General features: G+C 47.5%; 1 protein-coding gene and 1 pseudogene across 2 annotated transcripts in view; both read left to right on the plus strand.

The window, feature by feature from the left end:
• LOC142585299 (RYamide receptor-like) overlaps positions 1-27777 on the plus strand; it is a 324809-nt gene that overhangs the window by 150454 nt on the left and 146578 nt on the right. The gene's annotated exons all lie outside the window — the stretch shown is intronic.
• LOC142567951 (U2 spliceosomal RNA) lies at positions 23379-23547 on the plus strand (annotated as a pseudogene).

Below are 27777 nucleotides of genomic sequence, written 5' to 3' on the forward strand. Positions count from 1 at the left end.
TCCGGAATGGCACAATGTTTCGATCGAACTAACGCTCTTCTGCCGTCCAAACCAAGCGTTCGAACCATGACACTTCGGCAAGCGAGCAGATGATGTGCATGCACTGAGAGGTGACGATCTTGGCGCTTTTTAATTCGTAAGCATTCTTTGACGAGTACCCCAGAAAAATCCGTCCTTCACGCTAAAAGTATAATGCCTTGATTCTGCGTGAGTAATTTGCGAAGTTAAAGGGACACTAAAGAAAAATATTAAGTGAACACAGACTGTTAAAGTATCATTCCAGAAACCTCACAAAGCTTGTTTCGTGCCAAGAAAAGACTTCGCCTAAGAGAAAATTGCCTCTGGAGGGTTCGCATTCCTTTAGCGCGATTCAAATTGCGCGCCCCCGAGCGGGAGAGTGGTGACTTTGCATACGTCATCACCGCCCTTTATAGCCGTCTGTGAGTAAAACGGCGCGCGACAGACGGCGCTATGGTTTTTCTGCGCAAAACTCAACCGCGCGGCGCTGGAGAAATCGAGCCAAGTTCAATTTGCCGCTGCAGCTGCTCTTGGTCAAGTGGCGTGGACCGTTCAGGCAACCCGCGACATCACATGGACGCGGAAAACTCGGCTACTTGCAGTTTGTGGGAGTTTCGCGAGCCGAAAAAACCAGCGCAGCACAACGCCATAACGAAATTAACTACTGAAGCGCAAAGCTACGGGCGGCGCAGAGTCGAGAAAAAATGAAAACTTTCGACCGCCTGCGTCGTCGTCTAGAGCTAACTAAGTGAATGAGTTATTTTTTATAAACCTGGAATAGAACTGGGCAAGTAGAATTTTCTTCCGTCTCATATAATGCAATGCAATTATCTTTTTATTAAGAGAGGTTGAGTACTGGTGACAGAAATAAAATGAGGAGTGCCTTCGTCATCGGGCTAGTACTTGAATGTCAGTGCTTTGCATCGTTATCTCCATTACTAAATATGTGTTCACTATTATAGTAACTCCTATAGGCTTCCTTGAGCATTAATCTATCACTTTAGTTTAACTTACTATTTGCTTTTAGTGTCCATTTAAGACATTTAATTGTTGTAGTAGTGCAAGTGTAGATTATTCTACCTTTATAAGTGAACAATGGAAAAAAAATTATCAGAGTGAATACTCATATGATCAAATTTATGCATACCCATAGGAACACATAGGGCTCCATAGAAAATGCATGGAGAAAGAGTGGGCCAACTTGAAATTTGGGGGGTGGGCCAAATGAAATCCGCCTTTTTCGTGGCGCGACGGCGTATGGGGGGGGGGGCGGCCTGCCCTATCGGATTAGTCGCAAAACATTTTGGAAGGGTCGCGCGTGTCGCCGCGCGCCAGAAAGTCCTCCTAAAAAAATAATAATAAGCGCTCGGACGCACGCGACTGCAAAGACTCGTGCCATGTAACACGTTGAAACTCCACTGGTATAGCTCGACGTCGTTGCGGTGCCGAAAACGTGCGTATAGCGTACAGGACTGCAACTCCACTTTAAAACATAAAGCGGCCAGGCCTTCTTCCGAGTGGTTTCGACTGCACTCAAAGTCAGGTAGTTGCCGCCTTTCATTGAGGGCTAGCAAATTTAATGAAAAACCCGTGCATTACACCTGAGCGACACTTAAAAACATCGTGTTGCTGACGAAGTCTTCTTGCGGCGTCGATCCTCACTTGCTGGTGGTGGCAGCGCCTGCCTGACCTCACGTACTCGTTTAAGGCGCGGTAACACTGGGTCGATACGAGACCGACAAGACGCTCACGTCAACGATTGACTGCCTATTCAGTACTGTTGTGAACGGCACCGACAAAATCGGGGTGCCGACCATCATTCGACCGATCCCTGCTCGATCGGCCTTCGAACTGACAACGCGGTATGGCGACAGCGCCTTCGCTTGTATATATGATTATTCGCGCCCAAAGTGAGTCACAACATGCCTTTGAAGTTGAAATGCACAGTCTTCAACCCTCTCAAGCCGTCCACTTGACGTTTCAGCAAATGTTGATCCTGTTCAGCGAAGGTTAAGTCTATAGCGCCGTCGTGTTCGTGCACCCGCTACCGGCGGACTTGAATTGAAATGTAAGCAGTTTGGACGAAGGAAACTGCTTTTATAGTTCAGTTATGTCCTCAGCAATTCGAAATCAACTACACTTCGCACGGCGCGTACACAATAAGCGGCAAGCGGCGACACAGCGCTGTGACAACATCTGTACGTCACCGTACCCGTAAGCTGCCGGTCGCATTCGCTACCTGTATGGGTGGGTCTGTACATGTTGTTATGCTGACACATTTCTCAATTCCAGAGGGGTGCTGTTTACCCTGCGTCACGCAGGAAACAAGAGACGGTGGGTTCGGTATACAGCAGCATAAACAACCGCCTCGCCCATCACTGATACCAACGGTGTCAGTGATGGTATCCGCGTTTTCGCGAAAGAACAACACGGCCTATAAATGAGCACTTAATTTATGCAAGCACGGTTTTCTCTAATGATATTTTATGGTACGCGCAAACTGTCAGTATAAAGGAGTTAAAGAAAAGCGAGACTCAGAAATAAGTTAACAGCCCGTAATATGTTATCTGGATCACAGTTGCCGCGTTTAAGTGGTTCGGCCGCTCATATTGACTCGTCTCGGAGTGGTACAACACGGCACACATGCGCAGACATGTATGGTTTGCTACGCTTTGACATTACTTCATATTAGCGATGCACCTTTTCCTCAATATTTGACGCTAACAGCGATCTGGGTCTGTAGATATCGATGTAAGCAAGTGCACCGCTTTGATAAATCCGGCGTGGAAGGCTGTGCTGGAAGACTTCTTCTACATGCGGAATGTCAAAACAATGTTTAAAAAGAATACAAAACTCGAGCTCCAAGTGCAGAAATCAGCGACAACAAACTCCAAGGCATCCGTTTCAGCAAACCGAACTCAGGGTCCCTCTATATCGGCCGCACTGTTTGCACAATAGCGGACTCAGGCCGGCTCACCCAGTAGTCACTGAGTGCTTCATGGCTTCAAGGAACGACACTTTGCATGGGAGAAGCCATTAATAATGATTCGCGTTCGCCGAAACGCATAACTGACGCGCACTCAACGTGGGCGCAAGTACACTAATCAGCCGGCGAAAGCCCCGACACCCTTCCAAAACGTTTCCAGCGGCGTGCGGCAGAAGGCAGCACAGGAAAATGAAAAAAAAAAAAAAGGCGGGTTGCAAGGCGTCCCCTAGCGATGTCCAAAAGTCTTCAGGCGTTCTTCCGGAGGCACCGCTGTTCTCCCAAAATTTTCCAGTGGCACTATGGAGTTATTCTTTAGATCACGTGCGATCCGCTAAGCAGGTACAGCAGTCAGGTGCCTATAATTTCTCTTCCCGCTAATCGATTTGGCGCAACGAAACGCTCATTGGAGTTGAGTGACTTTTAATGTGTTCTGATCAAGAAGTTAGTTTTCATTGATGCCAATTGCTACAAGAAGCTAAAGCATCTTTTCTTTGTACCTTAAAGCGTTTTTTTTTTTATGTACGTGTGTGTTCTGTTGTATACAAAAGGTATGTCGGCAAAGATACGTCTTAGTATTGTTAGTTAGATATATTGCCTAATAAGCCCAAGGAATGTAGCCCTGTACGATGGAGGTGCCGCAACAATGTCTTCGGAGATTTAACGTTCGTTAGCCGACTCCTAAGTAAAGACATTTTCACATGATCATTATTTCTTATTTGAACCTTTAATTGCTTTATCTTGCCGCTATTTCTTTTGTCTTTAAGTTCGCCTTCCCGCAGGGCAGGGTAGTAAACCTGAAGCTCTTCCAGTCAACCTCCCTGCCTAGATCTACCATGCCATTTCTCTCTGGCTGTTTCCTCTCTTCCCCTTCCACTCTCTTTCTTTGTTTATCTCCCTTAACCGTTCCCCTCGTGCAGGGTATTCGACCGGAACAACCTCTGATTAACCTCCCTGCCTTTCTATGCATTCTTTGTCTTTCTCTCTTGCATATATGACCACCAGTTTGTTCTGAAGCAAATATCTTGAGACATTGTTGCCGAGAAAAGTAAATAAACTTGACAACATATATAAATGGAGAACAAAAATGTCTACTTAGTTTTACTACTCTACGTATGCAAACAGCCATACTCTCTTGCACGCGATACTCGCCATGAAGAAAAAAAAAAGTCTCGAGTTTTCGCGAAGACTTTCGCAACGTATAGCACAATTACCACGCAGCGCTTGCGATTCACCAGCGCTGCTGAGAAGTGCTGCAAATGTGAAGCCGCGTGCCCAATTTCCGTGCTGTTCGACGACGGTGTTTTTCCATTGCTCTAAGCTTTTCATAGTGACCATATACTTTGACGCGAAGCATCAATAATTTTCGCCGTTCCTGAGGCGGACACCAGGGTTCTTAAATTTGCAGCACGAGAAATTGCCAATTTATACCCTGTCTCTGAAGCGTCGTGGGAAGCCTGTCCGCCCCCTCCCCTTCCCCCCCCCCTCCGGTTTCTGTCCTTTTGTCCTTCTTTCAATTTCGCATTAAAGGTAAGAAGCACTTGTTTGTGGAAACGACGGTAGTATACTGCAATGGCGGTGGAATTAAAAAAAACAACCTGTCCACGGTTGAGCCCTAAAAAAATGTGAGAGCTAAAAATCTTTATAAGGATCACGTGCTTGTAAAACAGTGTTACAAATAAAAACGCTAAATCAATACCAAGAGTTGTCGGGAAAGGAATGAAAAGTACAGTTGATAGTAACATAAAGAGCGACGTATCACTCGCGCGAAATAACGCACATAGCGCGAGAACATAAAGCAAACAAAATTGAAGCAACTACAATAAAGTATACATGTAAAATATATACCTGCAAAAAAAAATTGAGGATATCTTGGCACGAAGTGACGGTGGTGCCGGCTTGTTTTCCACTGGTCGAAGCCTGAAAAATACGAAGCCTCGACGCTACCCTGCAGCGGGGTTAAGGAAAGGGTCATAGAGTGAACACTGAGCTGAACTCACAATATGGTGCGCAACGCGACTAAGGACAGGAGTTGGCGCCTCAGTGTGTTAGCTTTTTCGTAGCCGGCTTTTGCGTAAACAAAAAGTAACAATAAATATAAGAAAGTAAAATAAAATAAGGACGCAGGGAGAGGCCTTCGTCCTGCAGTGGAGATAAAATAAGGTGATGATGATGATCATCGTCATCATGATGATGATGATGAAAAATTAAAAATAAAAATAAACCTATTGGCATAGTGTAGTGCAGTTCTCGGAGTGCACCAGTGGGAGTGACCGTTTATATATTCCTCGAGTGCATGTTCTAACATAACGCAACATGCACAAGAAGAGCTTAACTCGCGCCCTCTTTTTCTATTTTCTCTTGCAATTACCCCTAGTACAGGGAAACAAGCCAGGCATTCGTCTGGTTGACCTCCCTGCCATTCTTCTCCTTGCGCTCTCTCTCTTCACCTCGCCCAATGAAAACTATTTCAGACAACCCTACAGAATAGTGAAATGTAGGTGCAGATGTTTTCCGACAATATTAGCATATATTAACATATTGATCATACAATGAAACAAAAGAACCCGTTAAATCTGAAATTTGTCAGAACAAACAAAGAAATGTTACAGAAAGCCATCATCATCATCATCATCATCAGCAGCAGCAGCAGCAGCAGCAGCAGCAGCAGCAGCAGCAGCAGCAGCAGCAGCAGCAGCAGCCTATTTTATGTCCACTGCACGACGAAGGCCTCTCCCTGCGATCTCCAATTACCCATGTCCTTCGCCAACCGATTCCAACTAGCGCCAGCGAATTTCTTAATTTCATCCCCCCACCCAGTCTTCTGCCGTCCTCGACTGCGCTTCCCTTCCGTTGGCACCCATTCTGTAACCCTAATGTTCCAATGGTTATATAATCTACACATTACATGACCTGCCCAGTTCCATTTTTTCTCTTAATGTCAATTAGAATATCGGCTATCCCCGTTTGCTTTCTGGTTCAAACCGCTCTCTTGCTGTCTGTTAACATTACGCCTAACATTATTCGTTCCATCGCTCTTTGCGCGGTCCTTACCTTGTTCTCGAGCTTCTTTGTCAATCTCCAAGTTTTTGCCACACATGTTAGCACCGGTAAAATGCACTTATTGCATACATCTCTTTCCAATGATAATGGTAACTTTCCAGTCAGGATCTGACAATGTCTGCTGTATGCGCTTCAACCCATTTTTATTCTGTAAATTTCCTTCTCATGATCAAGGTCCCCTGTGAGTAATTGACCTAGGTAACCGTACTTCTTCACAGACTCTAGAGGACTGGAGATCCTGAACTTTTGTTCCCTTGTCCGGCTATTGATCATTACCTTTGTCTTCTGCATATTATTCTTCAACCCCACTCTTACACTGTTTCTGTTAAGGTCCTCAATCATTTGTTGTAGCTTGGCGATGAATCACTTTCTAATCTGCAAACAGTCTTAGATTTTTTAGCCTTAACCAACACCTTGAAAATCCTTTGGCCATGCAACTTTTAGCACGTGACTAACAGCCCTGCATTCAAGGGCTCTCTTGAAACTCTGGTGTCATTGTTATGTTTTGTTGCATCATGTCTTAACTAAAGCCCATTGCCATAGCCTACCTAAATACCTAGTCAGCGTCATTATCTTAGCACCTACATATTCTACGCGACTTATAGCGACAGGCATTAGGCCCTTTTACAGTCATGTTTCATCTACCATGAGGAATTCATTGTGCACGCCATCCACAATACATCATCAACATTACCACTTGTGATGGCGCTCTTTGGCCAAACTTGGCCCTTGCGCCATAAAACACCACACATCATCATTTCTTGTAGCATTGCCATTTGTTGGGCGTGTTGGTAAAGTGACTTGGAAAGCATATTTAGCGACAGCAAACAAGGACAGAAGGGAGACGACCACCACAATGCGCTAACTTCAACTTTATTTTCAGGAAACAACCGCCTATTTAACCCATGCACAGTGGCGGCACATCATCCAAATGTTTAACATCCAAAAAAGCTGTCTCCTTATCTAACAGGTCGACCGAAGGGGCACTAACACACGTATCACTATTCCGAGAGATAGGCTGAGCCTCAATAATCTCTCGCACATATTTATATTTGTGCTTCGCAAGAACCCAGCTGGACCCATACACCGGCGCGCAGCCGCATTCCTGACAATGAGTTGACAGATGACCGTATTGCTTATTTCTCGCGTTTAGACTATGTTCTCATAATCAGTTATTAAGACACCTTCCTGTCTGTCCGATATAGTTTTTCCCGCAGGTGAGCGGAAGCTCATAAACAGCTTCTACGCAACTCACAGTTGCTTTACGATGATTCATAGAGCATCTGATAGCTGGCTTACGGTACGGGTCCGTTAACCGACATATTTTCGCGAGTTTTTCTGGCGTTGAAAAGGCAACGTGGCACTTGCATATATATATATATATATATATATATATATATATATATATATATATATATATATGCAAGTGCCACGTAGCTAAATAGAACCAAAGATAAAGTTGTTTGCCATCACTTGCAGCAACTCGTTATTTTGTATTCCGGCTAATTACATTGGTAGTTATTATTATGTAATGAACTGTAATAAATCTTGTATTCAAAGCAACATTTACAATGAGAAAATTGTGGATCACCTGAAAAATTCCCGGTCCAGCTTTCTGTTGTTCAATGCAGGCTTCGCAAGGCCGAAAGAAAGCACGTGAAACACGAATCGCGAGTGAGCTATAACGGCTCCTTGCGTGGAAGACACGAGTGTCGCTGCACCATCTCGAACTCTGGAAGATGGAAGAGAGAGAGGGGAAAGTCAGCGATGTTAATCAGATGCAAGTTTCCGGTTGAATACCATGTTCGGCGGTGGGGGAAGTAGAAAGACTGGAGAAGGAGAGAGAGGAGCGACAAAGAAAAAAAAAAGATCGCGAAGTAGATTAGATCAACGATAAAAAGTGTTGAGACAAAGAAAAGCGCGTGTGATGTGTCAGATAACGTCGGGACGTTCATATGCGGATGGTCAGGAATACGTTAGTATAGGGAGCCCCGCATCAACACGGCCGCAGGCGTGCGTATACCGCCACATAATTGTCGCCGAAGGATGAAAAATTCATCTCTAGACGACGTGCCTAACTCACCGCGGACACCTAATAAACTCGGCAAGCAAGCACACGGACGCCGACTGTCACGCCAGGCCTGCTACAAAGCGGCGCCGCTGGGAGAAATTACGTTCCCTGCGCCAGCCTGTCGTCGTCTTGTCGAACAGCGAGCGAATCGCGCAGCCATGCTTCTTCTCGGTGTCCCATCCCGCGCTTGCCGGGTTCTGGTGCTCCATTTGCAAGGCGCGCCTGCCACGCATGCCGACTCCGTGAGTGAAATTACGCGTTATTTCGAGCTTCTCGATCGTTCCGCGGGCAACGTAATACTTGCTCGTTTGTCCGCTATCGCAGGCGCGAATGTTGGTCGCCTCGCCACGGGACGATCGATACGTAATCTCTTGCATCGGCGGCGAAAGGAGACGGAAAGTACGGAGCGAAGCAAGAAAGCCATTCTTATCTTTCCCAGTTAAAGGCTTAGGATAAGCTTCTCGCAATCTGTTCTTCCATACAGCAGTTCAATCATCAGTGGCGCGTAATGGCGGGGAACGCTGCAACAACAGAACAGTCTTATAGGACGTTGCGAAATGCCGTACTTTATCCAAGGCACCTAACGCCCACGGCTTCCAAGTCCACTTGTTCGGTGCCTTCGGAAGCGTTTGATTGGGAAACGTAGCAGTCTGATAAAGTGGAACCTTGGACGAGTTGGTGATTCAATATCGACATGACTGCGTGCACAGCGCCCGTCTTGTGTCTTCTGTCGTCGTCGTCTTGTGCTGTGCACTCACGTCGATATTGTAGCCATGCGGTCTTGTGTTCTGTAAAAAAAGAAAGAAAGCGTGGGGGATGTCGCATTTCAAACGAGCGCGCCATTTCGTATTTTTACGAATGCAACTTGGCACTCGCACTTGGCAGTGACACGCCCCGCTTTCCGACCACAGCGGTGAAGGTCATGCTGGATGTTACAATCTGATTCTTCGTGTACGCTGAGAGCAGTCATTGCGCAGACGACAAATACTTGACAAGCACAATAAGCTTGCATGCGTCAATCGAAGAAAAGAAAATGCACGTCAGTCGAGGTATTGTTTTTTCACCGAACTTGCATACTTATGTCGCTCAGCACAAGCATTGTTGTAATCGTGCCGTGTTCCACTGTTTCGAACGACAAGTCTTATTTCGTGGAGATGTCTGTTCATTTATAGCGCGCAGACTATTATAAAACACACGCATGCACACGCGCGCACACACACACGCACACACATACACGCACGATTAGCCCAAGTAACCCAAGTAGCCCAAGTAACTAAAACTGAATAACTTTTTGTTGACTTCTATAAGTGGGTATGTTTGTACTGAAAAGTTAGAGGCAGTCGTGTTTCTACGCAGTATCAGTTATAAGAATTATCCTAGCGTGTCTGTGCTCCTAGATATCCGACTACAAATTTTAATTGTTCGCGTGATTACGCATGCAAGAGAGTGAGGATAGGCGCAAAGCTCCTCCCTGATGTGACGCGGCTGTTGCGTGCGGCGTTTAGTCTGACAACGGGGCGGAGGCAAAGATGATAACTGTTCCCCTTCCCCTCTTGGCTGGCGAAATCAAGAAATGACAGTGCGGTGTGCCGTGCAGTTGTTGCTCTTGATTTCAATAAAACTTACAATACTTGGAAATCAGCAGTCACTTCATTCGCGTAGCCCAGGCAAGGACCATGCGCGCTCGTCTATAGTCGCCATTACGCACGCGCACTGCCCTCCGGCATCTCGGCATGTCAGCTGCCGCCATTGTTAGAGGCTGCGCGGTCGCGTGTAACGACAGCGTTTCCGGGTTCTTCAATTCTTTACTTACTACTACGTCGCAGGGAGGTTTCATCACTAGACCCGTTTTTCGGAACCGCGCAGGTAAAATGAATGAATAATTTTACGCCAGGCATTTCGATCTACTGCAAACCCGTAACCTAGCTTTGATGACCATGCTCTTTCGCTTTCCGATTTAAAATGTGTCGCTTAAGTAAAGTTACATTAAAAATTTAATTCGTATTATTAGGTTCATTAGTGAATGTATTGCTTCAGTTTTAATGCAAATGATGTTTGCTGCATGGGACAGATGGTTTATCTATAGGGACGTGATTAGAGTAATTTTTGTAAGCTCTTTTTCAACTGTTCGAACCAAAAAAAAAGAAGATCTGCGATATGCAGGGTGGCCAAGGTAAACCGAAACCAAAGCACGTGAGAACACATGAACTGTAAAGTGCTATTATACAAGTAGATGAAAGACAAAAGCCTACTTACGTGGGTTTCTCCACCTTTACAGGTCTCTACAGGTACTGCTGGAAATGCTGACTGGTGAGGCTAATCGTGGCAGCGATTATGTGCAGCGGTGGCGTAAAGGTAGAACACCCGCCTCGTGTGCAAGAGGTCCGTGGCTCGAATCCCGGTGCCGCGCAATTTTCCACCGGATAAAAAAAAATATCCGCGTGTTGATAAAATTGCATAAACAGGCCTGGAGTGTGTCCTGATCCCGGTGACCAGAACCGTTAACGCACTCCCTCACCAGAGCAGGATTGGCCACCCTGGTGCAGTACTTGGCCAGAACCTCCTATATGAACACAAAAATCAAACCCCAGCCCTCAGTCCCCAGCAGCTGCGAAGCAACTGACCACGGCTTCGGTCAGACCTGCGACGCAGCAGAGGGTGCTAAGAATCCCTGGCTCCGGACAGGCCGCCATTGGAACATGAACCTGGCAACGTGTAACGCTAGAACGTTATCTAGTGAGGCGAGTCTAGCAGTGCTATTGGATGAATTAGAGGGCAGTAAATGGGATATAATAGGGCTCAGTGAAGTTAAGAGGCCAAAAGAAGCATATACAGTGCTAAAAAGCGGGCACGTCCTGTGCTACCGGAGCTTAGCGTAGAGGCGAGAACTAGGAGTCGGATTCCTGATTAATAAGAATATGCTGGTAACATACAGGAATTCTTTAGCATTAACGAGAGGGTGGCAGGTCTTGTTGTGAAACTTAATAAGAGGTACAAAATGAAGGTTGTACAGGTCTATGCCCCTACATCCAGTCATGATGACCAGGAAGTCGAAAGCTTCTATGAAGACGTGGAATCAGCGGTGGGTGAGGTCAAAACAAAATACACTATACTGATGGACGACTTCAATGCCAAGGTAGGCAAGAAGCAGGCTGGAGACAAGGCAGTGGGGGAACATGACATAGGCACTAGGAATAGCAGGGGAGAGTTATTAGTAGAGTTTGCGGAACAGAATAATATGCGGATAATGAATACCTTCTTCCGCAAGAGGGATAGCCGAAAGTGGACGTGGAGGAGCCCGAACGGCGAGACTTGAAATGAAATAGACTTCATACTCTGCGCTAACCCTGGCATCATACAAGATGTGGACGTGCTCAGCAAGGTGCTCTGCAGTGACCATAGGATGGTAAGAACTCGAATTAGCCTAGACCTCAGGAGGGAACGGAAGAAACTGGTACATAAGAAGCCGATCAATGAGTTAGCGGTAAGAGGGAAAATAGAGGAATTCCAGATCAAGCTACAGAACAGGTATTCGGCTTTGACTCAGGAAGGGGACCGTAGTGTGGAAGCAATGAATGACAATCTTGTGGGCATCATTAAGGAGTGTGCAATAGAAGTCGGTGGTAACTCCGTTAGACAGGATGCCAGTAAGCTATCGCAGGAGACCAAAGATCTGATCAAGAAACGCCAATGTATGAAAGCCTCTAACCATACAGCTAGAATAGAACTGGCAGAACTTTAAAAGTTAATTAACAAGCGTAAGACAGCTGACATAAGGAAGTATAATATGGATATAATTTAACGTGCTCTCAGGAACGAAGCCTAAAAGCAGTGAAGAAGTAACTAGGAATAGGCAGGAATCAGATGTATGCGTTAAGAAACAAAGCCGGCAATATCATTACTAACATGGATGAGATAGTTCAAGTGGCTGAGGAGTTCTATAGAGATTTATACAGTACCAGTGGCACCCACGACGATAATGGAAGAGAGAATAGTCTAGAGGAATTCGAAATCCCACAGGTAACGCCGGAAGAAGTAAAGAAAGCCTTGGGAGATATGCAAAGGGGGAAGGCAGCTGGGGAAGATAAGGTAACAGCAGATTTCTTGAAGGTTGGTGGGCAGATTGTTCTAGAAAAACTGGCCACCCTGTATACGCAATGCCTCATGAATTCGAGCGTACCGGAATCTTGAAAAAACGCTAACATAATCCTAATCCATAAGAAAGGGGACGCCAAAGACTTGAAAAATTGTAGACCGATCAGCTTACTGTCCGTTGCCTACAAACTATTTACTAAGGTAATTGCAAATAGAATCAGGGACACCTTAGACTTCCGTCAACCAAAGGACCAGGCAGGATTCCGTAAAGGCTACTCAACAATAGACCATATTCACACTATCAATCAGGTGATAGAAAAATGTGCGGAATATAACCAGCCTTTGTATATAGCTTTCATTGATTACGAGAAAGCGTTTGATTCAGTCGAAACCTCAGCAGTCATGGAGGCATTGCGGTATCAGAGTGTAGACGAGCCGTATGTAAAAATACTGAAAGATATCTATAGCGGCTCAACAGCCACCGTAGTCCTCCATAAAGAAAGCAACAAAATCCCAATAAAGAAAGGCGTCAGGCAGGGAGATACGATCTCTCCAATGCTATTCACAGCGTGTTTACAGGAGGTATTCAGAGAACTGGATTGGAATGAATTGGGGATAAGAGTTAATGGAGAATACCTTACTAACTTGCGATTCGCTGATGATATTGCCTTGCTTAGTAACTCAGGGGACCAACTGCAATGCATGCTCACTGACCTGGAGAGGCAAAGCCGAAGGGTGGGTCTAAAAATTAATTTGCAGAAAACTAAAGTAATGTTTAACAGTCACGGAAGAGAACAGCAGTTTACGATAGGTAGTGAGGCACTGGAAGTGGTAAGGGAATACATCTACTTAGGACAGGTACTGACTGCGGATCCGGATCATGAGACTGAAATAATCAGAAGAATAAGAATGGGCTAGGGTGCGTTTGGCAGGCATTCTCAGATCATGAACAGCAGGTTGCCATTATCCCTCAAGAGAAAAGTTTATAACAGCTGTGTCTTACCGGTACACACGTAAGAGACAGAAACCTGGAGGCTTACGAAAAGGGTTCTACTTAAATTGAGGACGACGCAACGAGCTATAGAAAGAAGAATGATAGGTATAACGTTAAGGGATAAGAAAAGAGCTGATTGGGTGAGGGAACAAACGCGAGTTAATGACATCTTAGTTGAAATCAAGAAAAAGAAATGGGGGGCGGGGGCAGGACAGGTAATGAGGAGGGAAGATAACCGATGGTCATTAAGGGTTACGGACTGGATTCCAAGGTAAGGGAAGCGTAGCAGAGGGCGGCAGAAAGTTAGGTGGGCGGATGAGATTAAGAAGTTTGCAGGGACAGCATGGCCACAATTAGTACATGACCGGGGTAGTTAGAGAAGTATGGGAGAGGCCTTTGCCCTGCAGTGGGCGTAACCAGGCTGATGATGATGATGATGATGATGATGATGCTAATCGCCATTAATGACGCCTGACAGCTCATGCGCTCTTCACTTACTTTACGCTTGATTTACTTTGGCCACCCCTCTCTCTCTTTCCACACACGCACACACAGAGAAAGAAAGACAGATGAAGATAGAGAATTGGTCAGAGGGCTTACAGTTTGCTCCCCACCACCCTCCATCGTGAACTACAGTTGGTATACGCGCTGTCACATTAGGCATCTTTAGTTTGAGGCAACAAATCGTTAGCCAATTTATAATTTATCTTGAGACTTAAGAGGAAGCTTTAGCTCGAGTGCTCCTATCTAAATACATGTAAAAGGAGAATTCGTTTTTCTCGGCAACCACTGCACCAAATTTGACGAGGTTTGTTGCATTTAAAATACAAAATTAAAATCTAGTGACTGTTGGTTTCGAATTTTTGAGTTAGGTTGTCAATTTTTTATTAAAAATTGGCGAAAATCGTAAATTTTCAGAAAACGAAACTATCAAGTTTACAACTCTGTAACTCAACCACTAAAAATGATAATACAATTCTGTGGATTGTATCTAATAGTACATTGTTTGGATCTGACTGCTGGTACGATCTGTTGGGAACTCGGCGCTGACGCCCGTGGTTGTACCTGGGTCGCAAGCCCCAAGGGTAGCGTTGGCCTGGCGGCCTGGGGTACAACTCGAAGCATCCGAAGGTCCCGGCAAAGCATGAGTCGACTGGTAACAACGAAACAACTTGTTTATTTTAACATCGCAAAGAGTTGGCGGTCAGGTTGACCGAAGTAGAGAGACGGGAGAGCACTTCACTCAACAGAAGAAATCGGAGCCCTCCTTTTGGCGTCCGGGGGCAGCTGTTTTTATACTCTCGCAGTTGAGGGCAAGAAGGAACCCCTCAAAAGACGAGCACGTGAATGTACAATGGGCTAATGGTGACGCACACTGTCGTGGCGCTGCGCACGATCTCGTAGCACCCTGTCGTGGCGCTGCGCACGATCTCGTAGCACCCTGTCGTGGCGCTGCGCACGATCTCGTAGCACTCTGTCGTGGCGCTGCGCACGATCTCGTAGCACTCTGTCGTGGCGCTGCGCACGATCTCGTAGCACCCTGTCGTGGCGCTGCCGGTCGGACACAATGACTGTAATGAGAGGCTGGTCCCTGCTTTGGCATCGCCTGTTTCGGGCACAATGACTGGAACGAGATCCCTGCTTTGGCATCGCCTGTTTCGGGCCCAATAACTGGAATGAGATCCCTGCTTTGGCATCGCCTGTTTCGGGCACAATGACTGGAACGAGATCCCTGCTTTGGCATCGCCTGTTTCGGGCCCAATAACTGGAATGAGATCCCTGCTTTGGCATCGCCTGTTTCGGGCACAATGACTGGAATGCGAGGAGGATCCCTAGGCGGTCGCATCGCCGCAGACGCGCCTGGAAACACCTGGCGATGAGTGTTGCGGCGACGACGATCGGGCCAAAATGTCTGCCGCCCCGCCGCAGTCGCGCCGGCAAAACCACGTGTCGCAGGCGAAACGCAACAGACCGCCCCGCCGGGGGAAGGAGATCCCGATGGACAGGGGACTGCATCCGCTGTCCGGAGGGATGTCGCTCGATGATGCTCATAACCGAAGTCGGGCGTCCCTCGACGTTTCTTGAGCGCAGCGCACAGAGAAAGCCTCGTTCTCTTGTTCAGGTTCGCACGGGACACTGCAAAGTGACTTCGGGAGAGTTCACATTTTTGTTCTCGTTCCCGGCAAGCGTTAGAACTACGCTGAAAACTCAACCGCTCAGTCAGCAAGCACGGCACAACCCTCACTAAGCCCTGCCAGGCTCTTTCCCCTTTTTATACCACTGCCTAGTTCCTTACAGTAGTCTAGCATCACTCAGAACGCGTCCACAAATTGAAAAATTGCACTAGAAAGCATATCATCACTTTGAAACACTAAACAAAAGCAATATGTTAAAAAAAATCCTGCCTCAGGAAGAAAAACATCAGTAACAAACAATTTTGAGGCTGATTCCTACGTTAGGGGCTTCGACTTAAGCCATCGGCGTTACCGTTGAGACTCCCCTTTTGTAACGCACCTCAAAGGAATATTGTTGTAAAGCGAGGCTCCAGCGCAGGAGGCGGCCATTTTTGGGAGAGATGGTCTGCAGCCATTGGAGAGGGCAGTGATCCGTTTCAATGATAAACCTCGAGCCGGCTAGATAGCATGACAATTTCTGAACGGCCCACACGAGACACGCACACTCTTTCTCGGTGGCGCTATACGCCTGCTCACGACTGGTCAGCTTACGACTAGCATACAGGACGGGGTGTTCTACTTCTCCATTTTCCCGTTGGCACAGTACAACGCCCATGCCTCGCTCACTAGCATCGCACTGAACAATGAACCCTTTTGTATAGTCTGGCGATCGTAGCACAGGCTGGCTTGTTAGGGCACTCTTTAGGGCGCTAAAAGCTCTTTCCTTTGTCTCGTCCCAGACGACTGTTTGAGGCTCTGTTTTTCTTAGAGCATCCGTCAGGGGAGCCGCGATATCAGAGTACCTAGGGATGTACCTCTGATAGTAGCCGGCGACACCCAAGAACGACCGAATATCGGTCTTTGTGCGCGGTTGCGGAAAGTCTCGCACAGCGGCCACTTTTATTTCAGAGGGGCGGCGACGACCCTGACCAATCACGTGACCGAGGTAGACAACCTCGGCCTGTGCTAACTGGCACTTAGGAGCCTTGACTGTCAAGCCTGCTTCGCGCAGGCGGGTTAGCACTGCCCGCAAGTGTGCCATATGCTCAGACCAGGATGCGGAGAATATCGCTACGTCGTCTAGATACGGTAAAGCGAATTCTTGCTGTCCCCGCAACACTTTATCCATGAGACTTGAAAAACAGTATGGCGCGTTCTTCAAACCAAAACTCAACACTTTAGGACGGAATGTTCCCATTGGTGAAATGAACGCCGCATACCTACTAGCCTCTTCTGTAAGTGGAACCTGCCAATAACCCCTGACAAGATCTAGGGTGGAAATAAACTGAGCGCTACTAACTTTCTCAAGGCGCTCCTCGATGTTAGGGATCGGATAAATTTGATCCTTAGTGATGGAATTAAGCCTGCGGTAGTCGACGCAAGGACGAGGTTCCTTGCCCGGTACCTCAACTAAAATCAAAGGGGAGGTATAATCACTCTCACCTGCCTCAATAACACCGAGCTGTAGCATTTTCTTTACCTCAGCCTCCATAATATCGCTCTGGCGGGGTGACACCCGATACGCCTTGGATCGTACTGGCTCTGTGGAGGTAAGTTCTATATCATGAGTAAGTACAGAAGTCCTACCAGGCCTCTCAGAGAACAGACCTTGAAACTCTTGTAATAGCTGGTGTAGTTCGGTTTTCTGCTCGGGCGACAGCGGTGCTTTACTGATAAGGTCACTAATGACTTGACCGGTGTCTTCCCTGTTCGTCACTGAGCCTAGTCCCGGAAGCTCGACTGGAAGCTCTTCAGGAACGTTTATCATCATGCACACCACTGCTTCCCGTTGTCTATAAGGTTTGAGCAGATTACAGTGGTAAACTTGCTGTGCTTTCCGCTTTCCTGGCAGACTTACCACGTAGTTAACTTCCGACAGTTTCTGAACAATTCGTGCTGGGCCCTCCCACTGCACGTCTAGTTTGTTGTTTAGCGATGTGCGCAATATCATGACCTCATCGCCAACCTCAAAACGACGGGCCCTGGCTGTCCGATCATAATAAACCTTGGCCCTCTGCTGGGCCTTTGTCATTGCTTCACCTGACAACTCCTGTGCCCTTCTTAAGCGTTCGAGGAGCTTAAGCACGTACTCCACCACGACTGGGTCGTCGCCCCTACCTTCCCACGATTCTCGAAGCATGCGAAGCGGAGATCGAAGCGAGCGACCGTACACCAGTTCAGCTGGCGAAAACCCCGTAGCCGCATGCGGCGCGGTCCTTAAAGCAAACATCACCCCAGGCAGACACAGCTCCCAGTCAGTTCGATGTTCAAAACACAACGCTCTCAACACGCGCTTCATGACGGAGTGGAGCTTCTCAACGGAATTCGACTGTGGGTGGTACACTGAGCTGTGTAACAGCTTTACCCCACACCTTTCGAGAAAAGTTGTCGTCAAAGCGCTAGTAAACACTGTGCCCTGATCTGATTGGATTTCCGCAGGAAAACCAACTCGCGCAAATATGGACAGTAGTGCATTAACTATCTCAACTGAGCTGAGTTCTTTAAGCGGCACTGCTTCAGGGAACTTTGTCGCTGGGCAGATCACAGTCAAAATGTGTCTGTACCCCGTGGCTGTTACCGGCAGAGGTCCCACAGTATCAATAACGAGCCGTCTAAAAGGCTCCGTAATGATAGGTACCAATTTCAACGGCGCCCTCGATTTGTCCCCTGGTTTGCCCACCCGCTGACAAGTGTCACATGTCCTCACGAAATGGTCTGCGTCCCGAAAACACCCTGGCCAATAGTACTCTTGCAAGAGACGGTCCTTAGTTTTCTTAACTCCTAGGTGTCCGGACCACGAACCCCCATGTGACAAGCGCAACAGATCCTGACGATAGCATTGAGGCACGACCAGCTGATCGAACTCCACTCCTCGGCGGTCTAGATACTTCCGGTACAGGACTCCCCCTCTTTCCACAAAACGCGCAGTTTTCCTGGCGATACCTTCTTTGACATTGCAGCGAATGTTTTCTAGGCTGCCATCCTTCTTTTGCTCGGCTGTCAAAGCCGACCGGCTGACTTTTAGCAACCTATCAAGTCCGTCTGACGTAGGCGCGATGAGCAAATCAGTAGATAGCTCTTCTAACTTTCCCGAATCGGGATTTTCCTCTCCAGTATCTGGCGCCTTCAACGCTACAGACTCAATTTTATTCTGTTCGGGCGTGCTCTGAATATCAGCTTGCTGCGCCTCTGACCCTTTTTCGTTGTTTGATAACGTCGGCCCCGCAACTACCGCCTTTGCAGCGAGCTCCCGAACCTTCGATCTGGTTAAGGCCTGAACACTAGCTTCACCAAACAAAAGCCCCTTCTCGCGCAGGAGGTGATCGGACCTGTTTGAAAATAGGTACGGGTACTGGGGTGGCAGCATAGATGACACTGCCGCCTCTGTCTCAAGCGCTCCGAAAGGTCCTTCAATAAGCACTTTTGCTACCGGCAGACACACGCTATGAGCTTCCACGGCTTGCTTGATCCATGCGCACTCGCCCGTGAACATATGGGGTTCTACATAAGACGGGTGAACTACATCCATCGTAGCTGCGGAATCGCGAAGCACTCGGCACTCTTTCCCGTTCACGAGGAGGTCTCGCATGTAAGGCTCGAGAAGCTTCATGTTCTCGTCAGTGCTGCCTATTGAAAAAAACACAACTTTTGGTGTTGTTTCCGGACACTGCGCCGAAAAGTGACCCGGCTTCTGGCACGTATAACAAACGCCCGCACGCCTCATCTCGAACCGCTTTCTGCGTTCGGCTTCGGCTGCCGCCGTCTCCTTAGGTTCGGTCGCACTGCTTCCACTCGCATCCGCACTACGCGTGTTCCCCTTTGCTCTCATGGGTGTGAACTTCGGCCTCTCAAACTTCGAGCCAAATTCACCCTTTTGACCGTCCTTAGCTCCGCGAGCTCGACGCGTCACAAACTCCTCGGCTAGCTCAGCGGCTCTAGCCACCGTACTCACGTCTGGTCTATCCAAGACCCAGTATCGCACGTTCTCCGGTAACCGACTATAAAACTGTTCTAGCCCGAAGCACTGCAGAACTTTATCGTGGTCACCAAACGCTTTCTCTTCTTTGAGCCACTCCTGCATGTTCGACATAAGCCTATACGCAAACTCTGTATAAGACTCACTTTTGCCTTTCTCATTTTCCCGAAACTTCCGACGGAACGCCTCCGCAGACAGCCGGTACTTTTTTAGAAGACTCGATTTCACTGTGTCGAAATCCTCTGCCTCCTCTCTATCCAAGCGAGCGACTACGTCGGCCGCCTCGCCGGGTAACAAAGTGAGCAAGCGCTGTGGCCACGTTTCCCGAGAGAACCCCTGCTTCTCGCACGTTCGCTCAAAGTTAACCAGGAACAAACCAATGTCCTCTCCAAGCTTAAACGGCCGCATCAGGTCAGTCATTTTGAACAATACTCGTTCTCCTGCACCGTGTGCCTGACTTCCATTACGAGCGCGTTCCATCTCTACCTCAAGACGCTTCATTTCCAAAGCGTGTTGACGGTCACGCTCTTGTTGCTCTCGCTCTTTCTGTTCTTTAAGTTCGCGCTCCTGTTTCTCTTTTTGCTCTTTAAGTTCGCGCTCCTGTTTTTCTTTTTGCTCTTTAAGTTCGCGCTCCTGTCTTTTTGACCTCTCCTCAATAGTCTCAAGGCATTCCGACAGCTCGTCATCCTCAGCCTCTAACTCAAGAATAGTCCTTAGCAGTTCAGGTTTTCTGAGTTTGTCTGAGACATCCAGACCCAACTCTCTTGCAAGCTCCAACAATTTCGGTTTGCGCAACGACTTCAAATCCATGGCTGCTCTGAATGCTGCTTTCTCTACTGCCTATTATTGTCTTGCCGCAACTAACCCGGCAGCAACGACAACCACAATTACCAGCTCTGTTTCTGACACTAACAAAAAGCCTGGCAAAGCTCAGAAGAAGAAAGTCCCGCACTCACCAAACCTCGCAGGCAGGAATTCCGCGCAGTCGTTCCGCTGCAGGCAACCAGTCGTCACACAGGGCTCGTTGCACTGCTCCCGGATCGTCGTTGAGCTGCTCAGCATACAGTCAACTGCATCTCTTCGCTGCTGGCCTCCGTTGTCGCGATCTCGCCGCTGGCAGACAGTTGTTTGAAGTCGTAGGCGATCCCACCGCTGGCAACCAGATGTTTGGATCTGACTGCTGGTACGATCTGTTGGGAACTCGGCGCTGACGCCCGTGGTTGTACCTGGGTCGCAAGCCCCAAGGGTAGCGTTGGCCTGGCGGCCTGGGGTACAACTCGAAGCATCCGAAGGTCCCGGCAAAGCATGAGTCGACTGGTAACAACGAAACAACTTGTTTATTTTAACATCGCAAAGAGTTGGCGGTCAGGTTGACCGAAGTAGAGAGACGGGAGAGCACTTCACTCAACAGAAGAAATCGGAGCCCTCCTTTTGGCGTCCGGGGGCAGCTGTTTTTATACTCTCGCAGTTGAGGGCAAGAAGGAACCCCTCAAAAGACGAGCACGTGAATGTACAATGGGCTAATGGTGACGCACACTGTCGTGGCGCTGCGCACGATCTCGTAGCACCCTGTCGTGGCGCTGCGCACGATCTCGTAGCACCCTGTCGTGGCGCTGCGCACGATCTCGTAGCACTCTGTCGTGGCGCTGCGCACGATCTCGTAGCACTCTGTCGTGGCGCTGCGCACGATCTCGTAGCACCCTGTCGTGGCGCTGCCGGTCGGACACAATGACTGTAATGAGAGGCTGGTCCCTGCTTTGGCATCGCCTGTTTCGGGCACAATGACTGGAACGAGATCCCTGCTTTGGCATCGCCTGTTTCGGGCCCAATAACTGGAATGAGATCCCTGCTTTGGCATCGCCTGTTTCGGGCACAATGACTGGAACGAGATCCCTGCTTTGGCATCGCCTGTTTCGGGCCCAATAACTGGAATGAGATCCCTGCTTTGGCATCGCCTGTTTCGGGCACAATGACTGGAATGCGAGGAGGATCCCTAGGCGGTCGCATCGCCGCAGACGCGCCTGGAAACACCTGGCGATGAGTGTTGCGGCGACGACGATCGGGCCAAAATGTCTGCCGCCCCGCCGCAGTCGCGCCGGCAAAACCACGTGTCGCAGGCGAAACGCAACAACATCTAAAGCGGACAAAATTGATATGTTACATATGAATATAAAAAAAAATTAATCATAGGGAAATACAACTTTTGCAAAACCGTTGTAACCAACGTAACAAATTCACGTAAAATGTAAAATGACATATTGAATTTGTCCGCTTTCAATGGTCTAATGGATGCATTTTGCAGAACCGCGATATCAGTTCTTGATGCAGAGCTATGAATTTGTAAACTTCGTGCTTCTATTTTTTTCAAACGGTCAAATATTTGAAAATCGTTTTAAGCAAATTTAAGTCCTAAATCGAAATTCCGCTTCCAACAGTCACTAGAATTTAACTTTCTCTTTCAAATGCAATAAATTTCATCAAAATTGGTCCAGGGGTTATCTCATAAAAACGTTTTTGCGTTTTACATGTATTTGAATAGGCCGCGTCGGAGTTGGGCCCGAGCTAAAGCTTCCTCTTAATGAACGCCCGCATTGCAGTGACCGCCCTTAGGACGCTAAGGTAAGAAATACATGTGGCGCCGCTTCTACAGGCGCAGGAACCTGCCGGGACAACATAACGGTTCTATTCCAACGCTATTCCTTTTCGCGCTTCGTCAGTGGTCCGAGCGAAGCTCTGCCTGCTTTATCAGCACGATCGGTTGGTAGTGAGCGGTGGTTGATAAGAAACGAATATAAGGGAAGGAAAAAGTACAGTGACGTTTCACTTCGCGAACGCGGGCTACGCGCGAGCGTATGACCGCCGGGAACATGCACAGCGAGCACCGCGGCGCCTACGCAAAACGCTATGCACGTAGGCGAGCTTTCTGCAGGAATGGGCCGATCTTTTGTTATTGTTTCGCACTTTTAATATTTCATTTCAGAAGATTTAACATAAAAGCCATGCGCTGTCACTGTTTTGTTTCATGACATTTGTTTGTGGGCTCAAAATTCCGAGGAATAACTTTGTCAAGAATGTAAGACAAGGTATGAGCAACGTTAGCGATAGAAGAGCGCCGTACAGAATGTTTCGCGGCCTCAGACAAACACCGCCGATTTGAAGAGTTGCCCGTTACGTTTCGCGTAAAAATTATTTCATTATACCGGCCCGAGGGCCCTGTTATCTAACGATTCATTACATTTTCTATTCCCTTCGTTCTTCATCATTGGCTTGAATGCCGCTGTCGCTGGGGAAGGTGTAATATAGGCCCTGGAATCGAGAGCTGGTCGAATTTGTGGATGGATGCCCAAGAGTGAAGCAGCAGCTCAAGACTACAACGTGGATGCGGAAAGATAAAGATTCAGGGCCATTCCACTCTGTGAAGGTGGAATACCAACGAAGCTGCGCGCCCCTTAATGGCAAACTGTCCACTGCCGTGCGTCAAACGCCGTATGCACATAAATGAAAGCCGAAGCGTGACTAGTCGCTCCTCCATGATGTTGAGCCTCGGGAGATGATGAGGCACCGGGGGGTATACATAGTCCTGTATTTTCGCACAATGCGGCACGACACCTTTTACTAAAGAATCCTGGCATGTAGAACAGAGACGCACCTCACCGCACTCCCAAGGCACACACTGCTTCACCGTAGCCAAGGCGATCGTGCGTTGGTCGACGTCCCGCATTGCAGTAATGGCTGTGAGGTCACTCAAAAACCACAAGCGGTCACACACAACACAGGCCACACAATACTGGTTCCCCACAAGCTCACTCTGAAACCTGGCCGCTGCTCCGGTGAAACGTTCGAAGTTTTCGGGACCGTGGCCACATGGACGGTCCGCATTTCTTTCTGCCTCGCGGTCCTGGGGGGCAGCACGTTTACGGCACGGCTACCATGGGATAGCGGAAGGAAAGGAGATACGCAAGCCCTTGGAACACCGACAAAGATAGGGCGGTGCGAACGTAGACATGGTTGACGCAGGTCAAATTGTAGTATCTGTTCTTATCAGCTTAATATCTGATTTGGAGCTAATATATTAGACTTATTTTTGCAAGTTGGAAGAGTGCTTAACGCCTGCTTCACCTCCACCGTGGATCGGCCCGGTATTGCATTATCTTAGGGATCGGCCCGCGTATGGGGAGAAATTCTCGATCTACGCGGCTCGATAGACGCACGCACTTTTTTTCGCTGTAAAAAAGATTGCCATTAGCCAGCGTACGTACGATACGTGTACTTGTGATTGCACGCCTGCCTTTTAGCAACATGAATATACGTGCGTAATTGTGCCATCTTTATTAACCGATTCTTGCGTAGTTTGGGCTCCTGATGAATGCATGCCGTGGTGTTTCAGAGGTTGTGACGTTCTGGCACTGAGCACGATCGACGTCCTGGAACCACATTCCGGTCGCGGCAGCTGGCTGTAATGCTCAGACATCTACGCATTTCGGCGAACGTTAAAGAATGGACAAAATTAATAGCGCAGGCCTCCATTACGGCTCCTTTCGTAGCTCTTTGTAAAACTTTGAGGCATATAAAGACACATTAATCAAAACATGCCGGTCGGTGTTGATGAAAGCCCGCGGTGCTCGTCTTTCTTTCTTTCTTTCTTTCTTTCTTTCTTTCTTTCTTTCTTTCTTTCTTTCTTTCTTTCTTTCTTTCTTTCTTTCTTTCTTTCTTTCTTTCTTTCTTTCTTTTTTCTTTCTTTCTTTCTTTCTTTCTGAAATTTGTCAACTTTCCGTCTCGACCAGCGCTGCAATATTCAGAAGTAACTACAACCGAGAGTCATATGCGCCGCTTTTAGCCACCGAAACTGCAGACATATTTAGGCCCGCTCGAAGAGCGCATAGTATACGTGCAGATGGCGCAGGGGTTCCGTTGCTTTCGCCGCTAATCCCGTGGTTTAGTTATTGCTTGTGAAAAAGCGGCGCAAAACACGAGATAGACGAAAGAGATACACTCACCAAGCTCCGACTATACAGGCACTCATTTTCTGCCTTAGTTTTGTTCGACTTTCTCTGTCCCATGTCTTGGCTATAGCACTGCCTCTTTAACCATGTACCAAACAGCCCGCGTCGCAGAAAGCGTGCTCGAAGAAAATATATGGGTTGTAATATTCCAAAGGAACTCTGGAGCAGTGAGAGACGTCCTGTAGTGGCTGGCCGTAGAACAATTTCGACCACCTGGCGTTCTTTAACCGTACACCTAACCCTAAGCTCGCTATATTGGGCACTTATATATTTTATATATAGTCTTACTTTCACCGGTGAACGAATATATTTAGGGCGCCCAGAAATCAATACGAATGCTCAGTGTAGAGTGTACAATGTTCGGAACGGCGCACGCAGCTGTTGTTTCCTTTCTTTCGCACGTTGCTCTATCGAACGTTCGATACTCCGGCAAGGTTATTCGGCAGCTATAGATTTAAAGGCCTACTGCAATGACGTTTCGGACCGCGTAAAAGGGGCTACGTTGAGGTACTGCAGATACGGAGCCGTCTCCCTGCAAAATGTTGCGTATGAATGACCAACGCATGCGTCACGAGAAGCTCGCCGGAATAAACAATTTTTCTGGCCGAAACTAAGAAAAAAGAATACCGTCATTATGGCTCATCGGAAATAGGCTTAACCTTCGAGACAGGGCGGCGTCGGCTAAACATGCTGCGAATTTCGCTTGGCCATGTTCTGAGATTTCCGTCTCATCCCTTAAGCACAATGTGCGCGCGTCGTCCGCTTAGAATGTATTTAAAGGCAATCAATAATAAAGGCAGACACCTAACAACCTTTCAGCTTTACGAAGATCGTGTCAATAATATAGACTATTTATTTTATAATTTAGCCAAAGCAAAATTTAGCCATAGTTGGCTATATTAAGGTGATTTTGCCCTCTTTCGCATCGGATACTCAAGAAGTTTTTTTTTCCTCTCTCGATAGTGATTGCAAGTGCTCATATATGCGTGTGATACTGTTCTAATGTTTGTCAGGTTGTCTTCCTTCACTGTACCTTCTCTTAATCTTATTAGTCGTCGCTTTCATCTTAGTTTTCTTCTGATATTTACATATGTTGCATTGCTTTTGTATTTCTTTTTCATGTGTTGCGTGTGTATGTATATATATACGTACATATGTAAATATTTATGTATTCTGCCCCTCCTGCTTGGGCCCTCATTTCGGCCTGCAGTATTGTATAAATAAATAAATAAATAAATAAATAAATAAATAAATAAATAAATCTCGAAGGTGAGTGTGTATTTTGAAAAGGACGTTTGGAGAAAAGGGGGCAAATTCCGCTGGATTTTCGCAGTGGAACTTGGTAGACGACTCCGGGTTTTAAATAAATAGCGTTGCGATCGGTACGTGCAGTAGCATACTGCGCTTACGGTGGGGAAGGTTAAGAGCTGGCGTATCTGGTCTCGGCCATTGATTTATTTGGACGTAGGCGGAAGTGTTATACAGTCAGCTCCCGCTGAGTTGACCTCGGTTAATTCGAATATTTCCTCAGTCCAAACACGCTGAAAAGTACCCGCAAGAAACTATATATGTATAGCTATAGATGGAAAACTCGTCAAGTTCTAACGCGAAGCCGTGCCGCTTCGGTTAATCAGACCTCCACCGGCGCCCCCTCATGCACGTAGTGGTTACTAAAAGCTTGTAAACACAAGACATTCAAGCGACGGCGCTACGTCCTTTGTATATTTTGAGAATTTTGTGGCCACCGACGACAATGGTGAGGTTTGTGGGCCACTTACTGCCGACGACATTGTCAGCAATGTGACAGTCGAACGTTGAGGCAGCGTTTAAGCATGTCGGCGCTCTCGGCCGCCGCATGCGGGTTGATCTGCGCTTCAAGAGGGAAAAAAAATCGTCAGCCCTTCCACTCTGTGAAAAAGGAGGAGCAGCGAAGCTGTGATGGGCTTTACCGCAATCGAAACATCTAAGTACATAATGGTGTTATTATTATTATTATTATTATTATTATTATTATTATTATTATTATTATTATTATTATTATTATTATTATTATTCTTATTATTATTATTATTATTGAAGGACAGATAACGAATACGTCGTTCGACTGTGGAGTGATTTATTCTTATTCTTGTCTGAAGTAGTGACGTGTGCAAGTACAGCCGCACGACAGACGGAAATTCCGCAATATTTACAACTTCGCTGTGACTAACTAATTGGGCAAGTAAATGAAACTCGGCGTACTGATAGAGTCGTCTTAGCGGCTAATTGTCATGCAATTTGTTTAGGGATAGTTTCGATAAAACAAGAGTTACCGCCGTTTTCTGTGATCATACTCCCTCCGCAGACGGCCATGTATTGACAGCAGACGGGATTTCTGTAACGTTTGCAACTTCACTGTGAACTAACTAATTATGACAAGTAAATGAAACTCGGCGTAATGATAGAGTCGTCTTAGCGCCTAATTTCAGTAAGATTTTTTTCCCAAGGTTTCTACGTTAGATTGAGAGCTATAGAGCATTCGCGAGAAACGGGAGACGGAAAGTTTTTCGTCTCGATACAACGTCTAGGCGGACGGACATTGACCGACGGCGGAGGTTAGCTATATATACAGCTTCGCTGTTAAAAGGGGGAAAAAAAGAAAAATAAACATGTGCGCGAGGCAGCAGCAGCGTATACGCGTTGCTGAACCGTATTCTTCTTTTCGCGCAGCTTCTTGCCTACATTGGTCATCCGGTCTCGAGCGACCCTTGCCTGCAGAATCCGTTTTCTTCACTGGCCACATCTTCGACTGGCGCAGTGCACTTCAGATCTCTTGCAAGGTCGATCCAAATCGGTCGCTAAGCTTCGGGCGAGGAGGAGGAGGAGGGAATACTTTATTTTCACCAGATGTTCGAATGACGAGAATCACTGGGTTATTTCTTCTGCCAGGCTGCGTGTGGTGGCCGTAAGACCTTGACTTTCGGCGACCTCCAAAGCCCAGTTGACGGTCCGCAGCTGGACTGCAGGATCCGAGATGGACACCGCTACCTCCCAGTCCGAAGTGTTTTGATGTTGGAGTTCCACGCTAGGCTTTGGCTCGGGGCAGTTGCTCAATGTACGTGTCAGGTCCTCCTTATGGGCGTCGCAGTTTTTGCATTTAGGTGAGAAGCAGCCTGGATATATTAGTGAGTATACTTGTAAGGGTTGGTAAATGAGCCAGTCTGCAACTGTCTCCAGGTAACCTGTTGCACTTTATCCAGTGATTTATGTGGGGGAGGGGGGCACTTTTGTCTACGTTCGCGGTAGTGCATAGTGATTTCGTGGAACGGCACCATGCGAGCCCTCGCTGAACCCGGGTCGAGGCCTCCCACCGCCCGGCTGACGAAAGCTCGGGAGTAATTGTGGGCAGCCTCATTTCCTG

Source organism: Dermacentor variabilis, chromosome 1 (assembly GCF_050947875.1).
Source record: "Dermacentor variabilis isolate Ectoservices chromosome 1, ASM5094787v1, whole genome shotgun sequence".
In the NCBI taxonomy this organism is placed as follows: domain Eukaryota; kingdom Metazoa; phylum Arthropoda; class Arachnida; order Ixodida; family Ixodidae; genus Dermacentor; species Dermacentor variabilis.